The sequence below is a fragment of the Xyrauchen texanus genome, chromosome 5 (genome assembly GCF_025860055.1).
Source record: "Xyrauchen texanus isolate HMW12.3.18 chromosome 5, RBS_HiC_50CHRs, whole genome shotgun sequence".
NCBI lineage: Eukaryota > Metazoa > Chordata > Actinopteri > Cypriniformes > Catostomidae > Xyrauchen > Xyrauchen texanus.
Genome location: NC_068280.1, coordinates 16,023,465 through 16,029,527, shown reverse-complemented (window position 1 = coordinate 16,029,527; position 6,063 = coordinate 16,023,465).

The window sequence follows — 6,063 nt, the reverse complement described above, 5'->3', positions numbered from 1 at the left end:
AGCCGGTGCTAAGTGTGATAGTGGAGGATAAGTGAGTGTCAATTTTGACAGTCTGTGGGCGATTTGACAAAAAGTCCTTGCTCTCCGAGTTGGTGTCTAATAAGCCTCCAAGTACACACACACACACACACACACACACACACACACACACACACACAGAGAGAGAGAGAGAGAGAGAGAGAGAGAGTGATGGAATGCACCTAGCTAAACAATAGACAAAGTGTGCATTTGTAATCATCTTTATTTTCAGTCGTTCCCAGGGGGAGCTTAATTAGACTTATGAAAAATATGGCCACAGTTGACAATTCAGTGTTCATGTTTCAGTGCAATTACATATGCAAATACTTTGTAGGCTAAATGATTCATGTACTTAAAGTAACATTTCAGGTTTAGTAGAAGTTAAGCTCAATCGACAGCATTTGCGGCATAATGTTGAGAACCACAAACAATTATTTCGAATCGTCTGTCCTTTTCTTAAAAAAAAGAAGAAAAAAAAAATCGAGGTTACAGTGATTTGTTATAACTCATGTATTATTTGTGCTGTAAAGTTTTTAAATTTGTTTATTTAACAGTAATTTTAGGGTTTTAGGGTCTGCTGACATTGCATCATCATGGCTTATAAATTATGTAGCTCTTTACACGGAAATGAGTAGTAGGCCCTAAGCGATTTTATTACACTAAAATCATGTCAACACTCATATTGTTTGTCTTGTGGCTTTACTTTTGAAATAGTGAGTTTTTTTTGATGTTTACAGATTGGCCCCATTTCCTTAAAAATTATTTTTTAAGAAAATGAGGAATGTCAAAATAATTTTTTTATGTAGCTATTAATCAATGCCACAAATGCTTTCAATTGAGCTGAACTTGTATTCAACCCAGAATATTCCTTTTATATGTAAATCTTTTGTGGAGAAACTTCTAAATAAACTTTGATAGTATTATGACTTTTGTAGTTAATTATATTTACATGTAATATGTGTAACAAGGACACTGTAAATTAAATTGTGCTCAGAAGTATTTACAAATGTACGCCTGTACTCTTATAGCAGCAAGAACATTTTGACTGACAGATCTAGTTCACATTGAAAAATGAAGTACATCGAAAAGACATGAGTTCATGCATACATTTAATAATGTTTGTGCAAAATAATTTACAAATATTCTTGAATTATACTGTAAATGCCTGTAAACTTCTTGTATTCCTTCCACGATGAGTGTGTGTTCCAAATGCAAACTACATCACTGTTCCATGTACTTAACTGAATGTGTGATACATGTTTTCACAATTTATATGGCACAGTTTATTTTAATATTTCTCCAAGACAATGGTCTCTTCATCATGCATGACAAGATCAAATGAGCTCAGTAAGCTGTCTTGTCCCGATATTTTGCAGATCTTTTGCAACTGTGCCATATGAATTGTGAAAACATATATCACACATTCAGGTTAAGTACATGTAACGGTGATGTAAAGATACATCCATAAAATGTGTTTAGACATTTTATAGATGTGTAATTGAAAAAAATACTCAACTAAAATTGTGTTTTATGGAACACATAATGTAATGGTTACTGTTGTAACCTCCGTTTCCCGATGGAAGGAACGAGAAGGTGTGTCGATTCTAGTGACACAAGGGGTCTCTTCTGAGAACCTCGCGCACCTCTGAACTTGAGAAAAGTCAATGTCAAGTTGGCAGACAGAATTTGCATGCCCCGCCCCTGGACATTCGGGTATAAAGGGGATAAAGGACTGTCAGAGAATATGGTTACGGTGATAGGGATAGTGACATGGCAAGGGGGACACAACGTCTCGTTCCTTCCATCGGGCAATGGAGGTTACAACAGTAACCATGACATTCCCCTTCTGTCACTCCCTCGAAATTGTGTCGATTGTAGTTACACAAGGGGTCCCACTTCAAAACGCCATGCACTACCCATGTTACATGACTGCCGAGCCATGATAGGAGAAGTTGGGTCAGCTGCACGTAACCCTCCCCAACGCCCACACTAAAAGGTGTCATATACCGCTCTTAGGTTCCCAGTAACCATACGGGAACAGGCGACACGACTTGTATGGGAGCCAGCCGGCAAGCCGAGGCCTTTTCTCTATGTAGCTCATTAAAAAGTGGCTGAGGCTATCTTAACGCTATATATACGTTGGGGAAGGCATCCTTTCCCATTCCTATTCTTTCAGGGGGAAAAGGCCCTTGCGGAGACCATGACCTGCCCAGACTGGGGGGAGTAACTTGTGGCTAATACACACAGGGGTTGTCAAGCCGCCCGTGGACATGGTGCGGTGGTAGATCCTGCCTGACAAGGGAGGAGTTAGACACAGCGACCGGGGGGCAGCGGGGAATGCCCAAGGTAGACGCGGGTCCTGTCAGCAGGGGGACCATACCGCGGAAAATACGTCACAGGGAGTTGCCTGAAGCAAGAACTATGCCTGTGGAGCCCAACCCCATCACGGAGCATTCAACTCGTGGTGGGTCTGGCTGCGAATTCCTCCGCTGAATCTGCGGCCAGTGGGTTAGGGAGGAAGAGCATTCAGGAAGCTAGAGCTTACTGGCTAACCTGGGTGAGAAGGCACACTGGATCAGCTTGGTGAAGGGTGCAAGGTACAAGCGGAACACCCGGTCGGCTGTTCCGTATTACCGAGTTCTACCGGCTCGGACCTGACAAATGAAGGAATGAGACCGCCTCAACCCTGAGGTTGTAGAACCTAGCAAAGGTGTTGCCCACATGTCTGCTAAGGAGGTGCTGTGGGCCAGTGCCCACAAGGATGCCACAATTCTCGTAGAGTGTGCACGAACCTGCAGGAGGTGGGGGGGAGGGAGGGCACGGCCTGGGTGTGATAGGTTAGGGAAATAGCGTCAACAACCCAATGAGCTAACGTCTGTTTGGAGACAGCGTTCCCTTTCCGCCGTCTGCCAAAGCAGACAAAGAGCTGCTCAGCGCTAAAGCTCTGCTTGCGGTCCATGTAGGTATGCAAAGCATGTACCAGACATAGCAATGATGAGGCAGCGCTTGCAGGTTCATGACCTGGTCCCGGAAGGGGGTCATAGGAACCTTTGGCACGTAGCCCGGTCGCGGTCTTAGGATGATGTGAGCATCTGCTGGACCGAACTCCAGGCAAGTGTCGCTGAGAGAGAACGCTTGCAGGTCCCAACCCTCTTGATGGAAGCGAGAGCGATCAGGAGGACCGTATTTAAGGAGAGGGCTTTGAACTCGACTGAATCAAGAGGCTCGAAGGGGGGTCTCTGAAGGCCTGAGAGGACCACTGAGAGATCCCAGGAGGGGAACAGGCTTGGTCAGGAAGGGTTCAACCTCTGGGCGCCTCTAAGGAACCTGATAATTAAGTCGTGCTTACCAAGGGACTTGCCGTCTACTGCGTCATGGTGGGCTGTGATAACAGCAACATACACCTTCAAGGTGGAGGTGGACAGCCTCCCCTCCAACTTCTCCTGCAGGAATGAAAGCACAGACTGAACTGCGCATCTCTGCGGGTCTTCAGATCTGGAAGAACACCAATTTGAGAACAGATGCCTCTTGAGGGGGCCAGACGTGGAGATTCCAGAGGTCTGGCGCGGGTGCCAGAGGATGCCCCGTCCCTGAGAAAGCAGGTCCTTCCTCAGGGGAATTTGCCAGGGAAGTGCTGTCATGAGGAGCATGAGATCCGAGAACCAGGTCCAGGTGGGCCAATAAGGAGCCACCAAGGTGACCATCCCCCGTGGCCAGTTGTGTGCCAGCATGTCTGTGCCAAGAGGGGCCTCCATTAGGGAGTACCAGAGAAGGCAGTGGGAGTTGTCTTGAGAGGCAAAGAGATCTATCTGTGCCCTGCTGAAGCAGCACCAAATCAGCTGGACAACCGGGGGGTGGAGCCTCCACTCTCCGCTGAGCGAGACCTGTTGCGACAGCGCGTCCGCAGTCATGTTGCGGTCGCCTGGTATATGAGTGGCGAGCAGCGAACTGAGTCCCGGCTGACTCCAAAGAAGGAGATGGCGGCAGAGTTGTGACATGTGACGGGAGCATACGCCGCCATGGCGATTTATGTACGCTACCGTGGCGGTGCTGTCTGAACGGATCAAGGCGTGCTTGCCCCGAATCAGCGGGAGAAACCCCTGCAAAGACAACAACTCTAGGCATTTGATGTGCCAACGCAGGCGGGGCCCCGTCCAGGAGCCAGCGGCTGCATGCCCGTAGCACACGGCACCCAAACCCAGTTGAGAGGCATCTGTGGTGACCACGACATGTCTGGACATCTGCTGTAGGGGGACTCTTGTCTGCTGAAAACAGAGGTTGAAAGTATGACGGCACGAAGGGGTGATAAACATAAGGTATGTGCCACGGCGCCATGCCGAGGCCCATCTCGGGACTTGAGTCTGAAGCCAGTGCTGGAGTGGTCTCATATGCATCAACCCGAGCGGCGCAACCGCGGCCGAGGATGCCATATGCCCCAGGAGCCTCTGGAACCGTTTGAGAGGAACCGCTGTGCCTGGCTTGAAGAGATCGAGGCACGGAGCACTGACTGTGCAAGCTCGGTTGTCAGGGGCGCTGACATTAACACTGAGTCTAACTCCAAACCGAGAAAAGAGATGCTCTAAACCGGAGAGAGCTTGCTTTTTTCCCAGTTGACCTGAAGCCCTAAACGGCTGAGATGCGCGAGCACCTGGTCCTTGTGGGCGCATAGTAACTCGGGTAATAATTTGGGTACCACAGCCCAAAGGGGGTGCTGCGAAGGAAAAAGAGAGAACGGAGGATTCTCCTCCTGAGCCTCCACCGGGGGACAGAGTGGTCTTGCTAACAGCTCTGGAGCAAACGTCTGGTTTCCTGGGTGTGCCGTCTCAGGAGCGTTTAGGTGTATTATGGGCCCTAGAAGACGTCCTGGAGACGGGGGGCATACGCCACCTGCGGGGCGCTCGACGCTGGGGCTGAGAGCTGGGCCAAGGTTGAGGCGGAGCTGCCGGTGGTTTCTTCGCAGGGGGACGCCCACGGCGAGCAGACAGGGTGCGGCCTGCGCTGCAATGACGCGGCATGATGTGAGAGATCCCCAAATCACCTCCATCGCCAGCCGGGTCGTCTTCAATCCCGTGGGAAGAAGGGGCGATGCGGGGGGCGGCTGGAGTGGCATTCGTTTTGAGAAACGAAAGCTGCGACTGCAACGTTGCCATGGTCATGTCCTTGCAGTAAGAACATGAACCATCCACAAATGCTGCCTCAGCACACGAGGCAGCATCTATGACCATCGGATCTGGAGAGATACCGGCCACATCCAGGAACTACACAGCGGCAGAAGGGCATCTTTAAAAAGACGCGTCCTGAAAAGGACGTTCAACGCTCACTTTTGTATGTTGCTCTTTTACCAGAAAAAATCTCTTTTAGAGGAGAATAAACTTTTTCAGAGAAATCAAACTCTTTTAGGAGAGAAGCGCTGTCGAAGCGACCAGGGGCAGAGTCTGCACAGTGTGCAGAGAGGAGAAAGCCGCTGGAATGCGCCGTCAGATCCAACAGAAAGCTCTCTTACAGAGGTGGGTGAAGCAGTCATGACACTTGCTTGGTGATCACACAACCGTTCGGCTCCGAAGAAAAATTCTGTCTGACAGTCACTCGCCCGCTCCCCTTTATACCTGTATGTCCGGGGGCGGGGCATGCAAATTCTGTCTGCCAACTTGACGTTGGCCTTTTCTAAAGTTCAGAGGTACGCAAGGCTCTCAGAAGAGACCCATTGTGTCACTACAATCGACACAACGTCTAGTGAGTGACAGAAGGGGAACTGAACATATGATTATGAATTTCAGTGCAAATGTTAAAGGAGATCTTGTGTTCTCAAATGTTAAAGGAGATCTTGTGTTCTCAAATGTTAAAGGAGATCTTGTGTAAACACCCCCCCACCCCACAACTCCCCAGCACACATTTTTCCAAGACAGTGTTGTAGTATATAGTTGGTATGCACTACAAACAACTCTATAGTAAGATCTCCTAAGAGGAAATATTGTCATTATATACATATATTCATATAATAATACCTTGCCATATAATGACCATACATAAAGTTACATCTGTTTA